Source organism: Pomacea canaliculata, linkage group LG1 (assembly GCF_003073045.1).
Source record: "Pomacea canaliculata isolate SZHN2017 linkage group LG1, ASM307304v1, whole genome shotgun sequence".
NCBI lineage: Eukaryota > Metazoa > Mollusca > Gastropoda > Architaenioglossa > Ampullariidae > Pomacea > Pomacea canaliculata.
In genome coordinates this window covers 15,890,231-15,902,036 of record NC_037590.1, presented here as the reverse complement: position 1 = coordinate 15,902,036, position 11,806 = coordinate 15,890,231, and positions in this window count along the sequence as shown.

Sequence of the window (11,806 nt, the reverse complement as noted above, 5' to 3'; positions counted from 1 at the left end):
CCAGTTCTAGCGCCACCCGTTCTTTGACAGAGCTCGTGAACTCTTAGTGACAGGTATGTGCACTGATCTGCCCTCCGTCCACGTATTACCTTTGATGGAAGCCATGAGCGCATTGAAGAAAGTCCGTTTCAGGCTCTGCTCTACGGAAAGTAAAACGTTGTCTAAAAACTGACACATTTATTATAGTTTCACACACACATATACACACACTCACACACAGAAGGAATTTTTGTTAATTGTTTCAAACCGCCTTACACGGACCGCGTGCTTTTAAGCAAGATCAAACAAAACCAAAAAAAAACAAAAAACAAAAAAACAAGCCGCCATTTATTCATTCTGCACATCCCGAGTCTTGCACCGAGAAATCCGCCAACAGGAGGGAGGAGAGAAAAAAGCTGATAGAAATCTACGTTCATTGTTCTTGTAGATGCACGCGATCTCCTTACGACCTCAAGATGGAGGTCAGTCTCAAGAAGGTGAAGGAAAGCTGGGGTCAGGTAGAGTCAGGTGGGTCAGTGGAGAGCATCACGTAATGTACACGTGATGCCGATGAAGAGGCGTCTTGTTTCACAATGACAATCGTCTCGCTCGATGTTATTTTTTTTTTTAAATCATCTTGGCACTGGAAAAAAACCCGGATGTCTGAAATTCGATTTAATATGGTTAAGAGGACAGATATCGATGATAACCACTTTGAAATGCGAACCTTAAAGATGCCTCCTGACAGCTTGATTGCAAAGCCCTGTATGACATTGGATTACGGCTTTTTTGCCAGCCAGTGGCTTTAAAGATGTTTTCTCATTCATATGATGTAATGATTTTTTGTACATATGTGTAAAGTAGGTGGAGATAGGTCTTGTATTTCGTGTGTGGTGCTGATATGTGATGTGTCATGTTTATATGTTCTTTGACACACACATATTCTATATATATCTTTGAAAGTCAGTTTTAACTGGTCTTGTTTATAACTGAATTATTTTTACAGCGGTTCTATGATGCATAATATTTGATAGATGATGACATCCTTTCTGGATCTTGTTACAACAAAGAATCCATCTATATCTCTCTTCTGCTGATTCAGCTATCATTTAACAGAAAAGGTTTGGGAAACGACATTGTACTTACATTTTTGATCCTCACTTGACTCGTTTTAAAATTCAAAACCCCAAAACAATAATTTCCCTGCAGTCGCATGCAAAATACAGTCCTGAAGGTTGGGGGGAAACAAGGAGGTTACATAGTTAATTCGTCAATTCGAGAGCTGTCAGTTGTTTTTTGTTTTGTTTTTTGTTTTGTTTTTTGTTTTTTTGTCTTTTTTTAATGCAGCTGTCGAGAACGCTGGCATCGAGGATCTCAGACTCACGCTGCACAATTTCGAGAACAGGAACTGCGAGGAAAAGCTGAGCTAAGCTGAGAAGAGTGAAGGAACAGAGAATGTCTTTCTTTTTCAAGAAGCGCCACCTGCGTCGCGAGCTAGAGTACGCTTGTTTTCCTTCGAGAAAGTGGGAAACATGGCAGTCTCCTAGAACTGGTACGCAGCTGTGTTATAGACACGATTGTAAGTAAACAATTTTTTTTTAAATCTGAAATTCTGAGCTTCAAAGATCCCCTGTGCACTAAACAGGGTTAAAATCGTGACGTCCCTTTCTTATACAGATATGCTTACTTAGCATATGCCTCCAGCTCTCCCATTGGCTGAGTCATTTATGACGTGAGAGTCCATGTAGAATACCTCTTAATAATAAATGCTCTATATTCTATAAGCATGTATCCCGAGAACAGTTAGAGTGTATTTACACAGGTTTGGATAAATAGTGTCTTGAACTTTATTCAATCATTATTTAAAAACAAGTAACACCCTACTAGTTGTTAAAAAGTCAGATAAAAAGGGAAACTGAGTCTATTGCTTCTTTATTTCTTTACTTCAAACCTAGATTACTTTCACTGCTGTATTTATCATTAATACTAGAGAGTTGTGGTCCTGAGCATAGCGTCTGTCGTATTATCAGCTGTCCTGAAAAGCTTAAACTACTCTCACGAAGCTTACTGAAGTGGAATTTATGAAACAAATTACAGTGTAGTTGTTTAATGCTTACAAGAACCAGTCAAAATGCACTACACATTTCTTAATATGTCACAGAAAAACTAGATGAAACTGTATTTTTTTTTTTAAAAAAAAAAAAACAAGCCTTTACCGATCAAGCACACTCACACACACAACCTGCAGGCAGGTAAGCAAAGTCATAAAAAATTGAGAGCGTTTATATTTCACGCTTGAATTGATTAAAAACACTATAAAATTTTCTTTTAAAGAAAAAATTTGCAGAATCTTTTCGCCTGCCCAGGGAAATAAATCATAAAGCTCAGCATGCTGACGAGGCTATAATGTTTGACAGCGATGCTTACGTCACGCAACCGTTCCATGACGTCATTGGCAGCTGCACGGCGAGTGCAAGTGTACAAGGTCGCCCGCCTCGTAGACTGCAGTCATTGATTGACGTAACTGTCGATCTGCTAGTGTCGGGTGTCTGCTACCTTCCCCGTATGATGACGTCACTGAGCTCGATGCCTCGGAATGTCATGCCCTATAGATGCCCTGTATGTGTGTGTGTGCCCCGCCACGCTCGGGACTGCGTCAGCAGATTTTTTTCAAAAAAATATTATTTACCTTTCAAGACTGAGACCCTGTTTTACTTGTCTGACGGGGCAAGACGATTTGGAACAAGTCGCCTTGTTAGGAAGGATTAATATCACTTGTGTGTGAGTGTGATATTGTGTGTGTGTGAGAGAGAGAGAGAGTGTGAGAGAGAGAGACTGTGTGTTTGTGCATACTCAGCAAATGTCAGTGCTGGAGGCAAATCTGCAAGTTTGTATGGTTCTTCGAATCGGATCGTTCACACGTCCAAACTACATTTCATCCCCGTCTGTTGATCAAAAGGAATGGCTCACAAAATGTCAAACAGAATGTATAGTTTGACATTGCATGTGCATTCGTGTGTGTGTGTCCGAGCACGAGAGATACTCTTCATCTACTACACTCCCAACAAGAGATAAAACAAACAAACAACACAGTTTACTGTACGGGAAGAGAGCAGAGAGACGACACAATGAGACTTTTCTCTTTCTTTATTTATTTATCATTTACTTGGCAGTTTCAGAAATCGAGTTTTTGCGGTATAGTCAAGATTTTCATGTACGCTCATAAAGCTAGTCTTCTTTTGTCCCATTACAGTTTTTTTTTACACATAATCTTTAGTCTCTTTTAAGAACAGTTTTTATTTTTTAAATTCTGCAAAACTTAAACAAACTAGTCCTTATTAATTGTCAGGCCTAAGACGCTGAGCATGTAATAAAAATATTATTTATTTATATTTTATACATAATCAGGACATCACCTTCAATATGGATGCATTTATTATTATGTATTTGGAACTAGAATGCCAACTGTGTAGTTAACACATCTCTGTAAATATGAATTATGTTTTTTTGTGTTTTTATGTTCACCTTCTTCAGTCATGAGCCTGAATAAAGCCAAAGAACCTCCTTTTCGCCCTGTGGTCTTGGATTTATTACTCACCTTGGGCTGTGGTTATAAATCGCGGGTATATAGGTCGTTGCCCTGAGGTTACCTGAGGAATTCCAGGACAAGCATCTTGTCTCCGCAGTCATAAAGCGGTGTCTAGATGCCTCAGATGTAGCTTTATCCTTTGGGTTAGTTAAGTAAGCTAGTTAAGTGGTTAAGCTAAGCAACATGATGCAGGATGTGTATCCCCGGTTTACAACTTCAGAGACAAGACATGCTTGTTTTCTCATCTTCGTCCCCCGGGGCAAAGTTTCTCCTCGCTTCATAGCTATGTTCCCAGGAATCTTTTTCCCTGTCAAAAACAAGGATGATAAATACATGTATGCTTTTAGCTGACGTACCAGAATAGATCGCTGCTGTTTGACAGAAGGAGTGGGCTCCATGATGTTGCAGTTAGCTTGCTCTTCGTGAGCAAGGTTGAACGAGAACGTGCGACTTTGAGTAATGGATCTCCGGCAACAGTTTCTCACGCTGAGTATCCTTCATCTGAGTGCAGCTTCTTAGCAAACAAACAAAAGCTCTGGTTCATGTAACTAGTGCAGTCTTTATTACAATCTTACTGAGGACGTAGACGTTAAAGGTCTAGTATGGTGCAATTTCTCTCTCTCTCTCTCTTTTTTTTTAATGGCTGGGTAAATACTCAGTTCATATAATATTTCCCAATTTTGAGATGAATATCCCCGTTTTGTTTTCCACATACGTGCCTTCCAATTTTGCCACGCTCAGTCGTCAACAACACAGGATTGTTTACATTGTCAAAGCTTCAGCCAGTTGGAAGGCTGGGATATTATGCAAATTAGGTGTAGCTGTGACCCGACATGACCTCTTTCTATGCATGATATCTAAAGATGTGTGTATCTCGAGAACAATAAGACGACTATTCGCCAAGATTTGGGGACATAGTTTCTTGAATTTAGCTTCTACCCAGTCATTGCACCCCACTGGATCTTTAAGCAGAGCTTGTGCAGCGCTTCCTAACCGGGGCCTCGTGAATCTGGGCTACAAAAGTACGTATCGTGACCCAGAAAGTTTAAAACTGCTCGAATTTTATGTGGCGAACACAATTACCTTTTTCTCCCGTATGTGTGCTTCAGTGACAACGAGTACAACTGAAATCTCCAGGCGTATTTCCCCTCCAAATTTAAACCGAAACAAGAAACACTAATCAGACCCCTCCTGACACACACACATCAACCACTACTACCACCACCACCACTACCCCTTCACATCCTGTTTTCAGTTTACGCGGTGTCAGTGTCGTTGCTCCTGGGAATCCTTTTTCCCCGTGAAGAATGGATTACATACGGAGGGCACATGTGCTGCCCACCAGTATACCTCCATATCTTACTGGTGTTTGCGCGTGCGTGCGTTTTTTTTTTTTTTTTTCTTCTTTTTTGGTTTTGTTTTAACTGCGTGACATACAAACTGCGCAACTGTTCTTCGGAATGTGGGAAATGAAAGCGCGCCATCGAGTTTGCTCGGCAAGGTCGCTGTGACCGGGCATTCTGGACAAGGGTCGCGTCAGCGTGGTTCACAACACGTGAGCCGCAAAACTTCCTTTGAAATGATTCTCGCTTCTTTATGTGACACAGCACATCCGATCACCAGAACGCTTGTGTGTGAGGTAACAGATATAAAAAGAAAGAAAAAACAAAGAAAGAATGAGAAAAAATGGGAGGAGCGATTTTATTCCCTCCATTTTACAGCAAAGGCGTGTGTGCAAGATGGCATCATGTCCGTTGAAGTATACGTCGTTCAGATCGCTTCAAACACACAAGCGCACTGATGTGTGTGCATCAAACGGTATCAATGACATCGAAAGACGTGGATGATGGCTCATCGATCTTGCATACTGCTTCAAGGTTACATAGATGGACGGCAATAAAAAGAGTTGTTGATACGTGAAGAAAATCTGCTTGTTTCATAATCTTTGCGTTGTTTTTGTTGTTGTTGTTTGGGTGTGTTGGCGTTTGCGTGTGTGTGTTGTTAAATAAGTGAAAGATGGGAGACAGGCAAACATTTAACACTAAAAATTTAATGTAAAGCCACAAGCTTTTCCATCCGATGGCCAGATCGACTGGCAGCATAGTTTAAAATAAATACAGAAACCAAAAATAATAAAAGCATCGTATTTCAATCAGTAGGTGTTGTATATTCCTACGACAACTACAAACATTCCTTGTATAGTTTCCAGCTTTACACAGAGAGAGAAAACGAAAAGACAAAGACAGAAGGAGATGACATCACGTGACATTATGCGAGTCAGAAAGATGTTTAAAGAGATTGTAAAGGCAAAATAAAACTGCAATGGTTGGACATTGCTCATAGCCATCTTGATTGTTATCAATAATACATATCACTCATATAACTAACGACACATCACCGATCACTTGAGTTCAAATCCTAACAATGACCGACACTTCCTGTCCCTCGCTGACGTCACACAGCACGCCACAGCCTTATGACCGTCTCACAGCCTTTACTAGACCTTTAAGGCGCCTGTTTGGCGGATTTATGCAAGGTTGTGTCCCCCATTAAGTGTTCCTGCCACACACTACAGTATGTCAACAAGGTGTTAGTTCAGTTCAGACGCGCAGGGTAATTAAAACTCACGCTTCTGCATTTTTGTCGCCCAACTACTTTGATTGTATTTCACGATGGGAACAGATCACACAAAGAGGTTTTTGCTCTATTAAACTTACTGCTGCTAATTTAGCACAATAACCCGAGCGTGCCAGGTGAACTTCGTTTTAACAATGTTGAGTCAAAATTAACTACCGGAAGGTATTCAAATAAACTTCGCAATGGTAGAAAGGAGTTTCAAACTGAACCCACGCACTCACCCGCTGCTTAACAATTGAAATCACCCCAAGGTCACTTGATCATTGTGTGCAAAGACAACTCTGTGAAAAAAGTAGAGGCATGATATTGTTCTTCGACCCAGGAGGCCGAAATAATCAAGGTCAATGTTATTTCTCGATTTCCAATATAAATTTACAATAATATGTGTTTGAATGTAGGGTAAGTTACATTTTTCGCCGTATACAATAATAAGAATGCTTTCATGACATTTATTTTGTATGACTGGGACATTGCAGGATGCTATTCAAATGACTTGTTCCCCCACTTCTGGAAGTAGAATGCTGTCGGGGTTACAAGACAGATGTTTTGCTGAGGTCAGTATCTTCGCGCCACAAAAAAGTGCAATTATAAGTATAGACCGTACTATAAATGAACTTAACAAAACATATGAGCAACCATAAGTTTGACAAAGCTTAATAAACACAACATGTAGAATATATATGCAACACCAGTGTAAAACAACACCCTCACGTACTTAATCATTTTTCTCTTCTTCTCTCTCTCTCATACACCCACATGTTCTTTCTCAGACATGTTCTCACACACATACACTATACACACCCTCAAACGGAACCATACATTCCTAAAAAAAAAAATACAATTTTTTTCTGTAGCTTCCTAGTTCCTGTAGAGACAGACAAAGAGACAGAGTTGAGAAAGAAATGACACATAAAAACAGGTGTATTTTATACCTTTTATCACAAGAGGTCACCCACGGTTTCAGTTTTTTATCTAGTCCAGGAAGTCAACACCACGAGACGAGTGACAGCCATTGTCAAAAGTCTAATTTTAAATCTTTTATTTACCCCGCAGACGTCTCTCCTATAGGTCGTCAGGAAGTTCCTACATATCTCCTCTTAGCAGAGAAGTCTGAATTAGAATAGACCAACATTTATTGAATTGTGGCCTCCTCCGCCAGCAGATGTCGAACAGCCGATAATGGAAAAATCTCGCAATTTCTCTGAAAGGTTAAGCTCTCTCTCCCGCTGACACCGAGTCCTTAACTCTCGTTAACGAGATGTGCAAGACATCCTCGATGACATGCGCATGCGGTGACATCATCCGTTTCGTCACAACCGTCTCTTCTCCTCGGAAACGCGTCATCGCAGAACTGAGATTGCAGAATATCCAGATGCAAATTTAGCCACCTGTTCTAACCCACAACTTGTTTTATTCGGGACGACTGCCATATACCACAGCAAGGTTGAATCGATGCATTGCGGAATGGAAGGTTTTTCTTCCCACTCATTCCATTTTCGTCCGCACGAGTCTGTGACATTAGTTTATTCCTGTCTTTCTGTGTAGTATTTATAACCAGCAAAGATTGTAGAAAAATGCACGATGGTTCCAATCTACTTCAACGAAGGCGATGGCAGAAGATATTTTCACTCATGTCCTGTTAGGTTAATTAAACTGAGTATCAAAAGAGTGCATTACCAACATCAAATGTGGACCATAATCACCATCTTTACTGTCCTCTTCGTCTACTCTTTTTCTCTCCTTCTCTCTCTCTTCCTTCTTCTCCCCAACAACCTTCTCTTTTCCCACCCCGCCCTTGCCTCTCCACGTTTCAGTTGTTTTGACATTTCAAACTGATAACGATATTTTTGATTTAAATAAAGCAAACACAAAATTTAATTGCTCGCATCTCCTTGAACTAGCCACAGTCCTCCTGAATAAATAATTCGCAGTCCCCCTTCTCCTTCCTCCTTCCACTAGCACTCACATATATACGCACATGCGCCCCTCCTTGTTTAGGGGGCGTCTTTCAATCTCTAGGCGACAGCTATGCAAACAAGGCAGCACCAGACATAATTTGTAAAGAAACTGTTGACAGTATACAGCTGTTTAAGCTCGCCCTCTTCCTGTGATCTTATAGCATGTTGTTAATCTGATCATGTCCGCCGTGGCGGCACGCCTACAAAAGAAAACGTTGCAGTTCTCACCCTGCATAATATTGTATACATGTTGTAAATGTTTCCCCTTTTAAAAAATGTTTGTTTGTCGTAGTTAACAACCTTATTTACGCTACAAACTGAGTATTTAGAGCATGTGTGTGTGTGTGCGCTCGCGTGTATGCGCACGTGTGAATTAGAACATTCACAACCCATCCGGTATCTTGGTACACCGGGCTAGGGTATTCACAGGGAAGTATTTCTCTTCCCTCCCACACTTTCGCGTTCAAAGCAGTGTCGAGGTCGGCGTGGCCGGATCAAAAACTTGCCTGGAGCTAGCATAAACATGTTTATCTGTAAGCCTTATCATAGGTGAGGAGGTTTTGGCTGGTTAGCGATTTCCCAAAATACTCGTATTCGATGGCGGGCTTATAATGAACGGCGCTAAGCAATTCCGTGTGTTTTCTTGATATGTGAACAGTCATGTTTCTTGAAGCAAGCCTATGTCCTTACATCATCCTTCATCAGAAGAAAGACATCATTGTGACTCAAGCCTTCCATTCACTATCATCATCTCAATTTTTTTTTAAATCATCAGCCCCCTTTTCAGCTCGTCGCTTATTTCACAGACAAGCTCTAAGAGGAAAATACAATAATAACAGCATTCCTTTGATTGATCAGTTTGTAGTCACGTGGTTTCATTTTATATATATACAACGAAACTGTATTGTCTTTCTCATACTTCGTAAATCCGTTTGCTAGTCATCCCATCCTTTCTTCTCCCAACCCCATCCTTCCTCTCTTTTCGTCTGCTCTGTTTTATTATCTTATTGTAATTTTCAAGAACGTGTTCTAAATATCTATATTTTGCTCTCCTCTATTGTATATGTCAATCAAGTCATCGGATTGCCAGGTTCCTTCCACCCCCTCCCCCCAAACGAAGGAAAAAATATTTTAATTTTTGTCTTACGTCATATACGTCACAGATTGAGGACACACCAAAGCCCCGAGAAAGAGATGGGAGGGATTTGGCTAATGCTGCCTTATAACCTGTTAGATGCAATACAAAACACTGGTCTACACTCATAAAAATACAGTGGTGTCCTATAGACCTTGAAATCCTTTTCTACCTCCTCTCTTCGCTCGTGCACCAAGGTCGTACCCAGCGTGCACACACACACGCACTCACAGATATTACACACGCAGAGTACCTGCTCCCACCCGTCTCAAGACAAGAAAGAGGTGTGGTTGTGTTTAAGTTCTTACAGTCTAAACTGACAAGTGTTCGTGCTAGCTCATGTACCGGTCCCCGTCTCCTGGTATGTATACATACAGCGGGAAGTACGTGCACCTCCTCAATTAACGCTGACTCACTGGCTTTTAAAAATAGAGTGAATAGACTCCACGACCGTTGGACTACAAGCTGGCTTGGCGCCAGAAGCTATTTTTTTCCTTCACCCTACAGAGGTGTGTCGGTAGGGATGAGTGGAAAGCAAGTCCGGTTTTCCCAGTAGCGGCCTTGTGTTTCGATAAATTCGCCATTAACCCGGAAATTTACAGAGTTTGATTTTAGAGAAAATGAAATATCTAGTTTCACTGCTGCTAGTGTGGATATATTTAATTATTCATACGTTAGTACAACATTAAACTGCACGTGTATATATATACACACACACTAGTACGTACACGTGCACGCCTCAAGAGAGAGATGTCTCAATATCCGCCATTACGCCAATCCCAAACCCTCCAAACCACATCTATCACAACGTTCGCTATGTACATCAAGGACCTCACAACTGCGCACTTAGAAAGATGGTAGAGACGCGGTTCGCTATTTTTAAAACACTTCAAAGCTTCAGTTCCTCGCAGCTGATGGTCACGTGACTGGCCCCGCCCGACACTTGTGAAGATCATTGTTGTTGTGGTTTTGTCAGAAAGGAATTAAAATGTTTCCTCTTGCTAAATAATCAAAAGGAAAACAAAAAAGGTAAACAAAAACACAGAACGGAAGGAAAGAAATCGGAAAAAAGCACTACGTGTTTCCTTTCTTAACGGATTTGAATTACACGTGAAATATTGTGTTATAATCGACAATTGCGTATTGTGTGGATGCTGGAAGTTTCGCTAAGATGATGTTTGTACGAACAAAGAAAAAAAAGGAGGAAGACAGACAGAACAACAAAGAAAAAGAACGAAAGAGAGAAAAAGAGAAACGAAGGGTGGAGAGAAGATCTGTCCTGAACAGCAAACTCGCATGTACAAGGAAATCGAAAAGGGCGGAACCTTTTAAGGGTATGACAAAGTGAATTTCATTTTCTGATAAACGGGGACCTGAGCCGACACTTCAAACAATAATTTAATCCGCACAAGTAGCACAAAAACGAATAAAATAGAAATGCTTCCGCGTGTAAATAAACCAAATTCGCAATAATTGAATAATGGTTCAGATGTTTTGAGAGTTTCAGTTCCACTCCAGACATAATATGAACCATTTAAAATTGATCGATTAAAGAAAAAATTAAAATTTTTATGTTATTCACACATTTCTCGCAAATGGGAGACTAGACAAAGACTACAAAATATGTCTTGACTGCTGGGTGTTAGCATAATAATAATTGAATACTGACTTTCAGTACAATCCATATCTTTTGCCAAGAAAACTGCTTTTTTCGTCTAGGCTTTCGTTTGTCTAAAGTATCTGTTTATCTGTTGTTTGTTTGTTTGTTTGTTTGTTTGTTTGTTTGTTTGTTTGTTTGGTTGGTTGGTTTGTTTGCAGGGGTGGGAGGAAACTTTCAGTGTAAACTATAGACAATTAATACGGACTCTTCAAACAAGAATTTTATTACAAACGTTAGACTATTTTGTTTTTGTTTGACAGACAGACGGAGTGAGGGACGGACGGACAGAGAAAGAAAGAAAGAGCTCTTGATGTTGACGTGTGATGTGTGTGTAAAGTTCAGTTTACGACTGAAACTGTGTAGCTAACGACCTTGGGCATGCTTTAAAGGGCTCCTCTGTGGTAGTCTGTTGCCCTAGGACTTTTCTTCCTCGTTGAGTATACAAATCATGTCAGTATTTGATAAAGTACTGTATCGGGGAGTTACAAGGCTCTCGAACACATATACACACAAACAAACGCACAGGCCACACATATGTTGACACAGGACTAAGCAGTATTTGCAAAATGTATGGACTATCGACTACTAAAATCAACTTCTGTATGTACTGTACGTGTGTGTCTGTATTGATCAAGATAACGAATAGAATTTAATCAATATATGTCATCGCTAGGGTTGTTTTCATAGTCATCGCGATAAATATTTCTGACACTATAGCTTACAAGCCAGTTGTGTCACTACAAGCTCCATTTAAAACAATAAAGAAATTATAGCAGATTTAATAACGATTAGATAAATCTGTATTTCTGTGTGTGTGTGGAAGGGGTGTATACAATGGAATGGGTCTG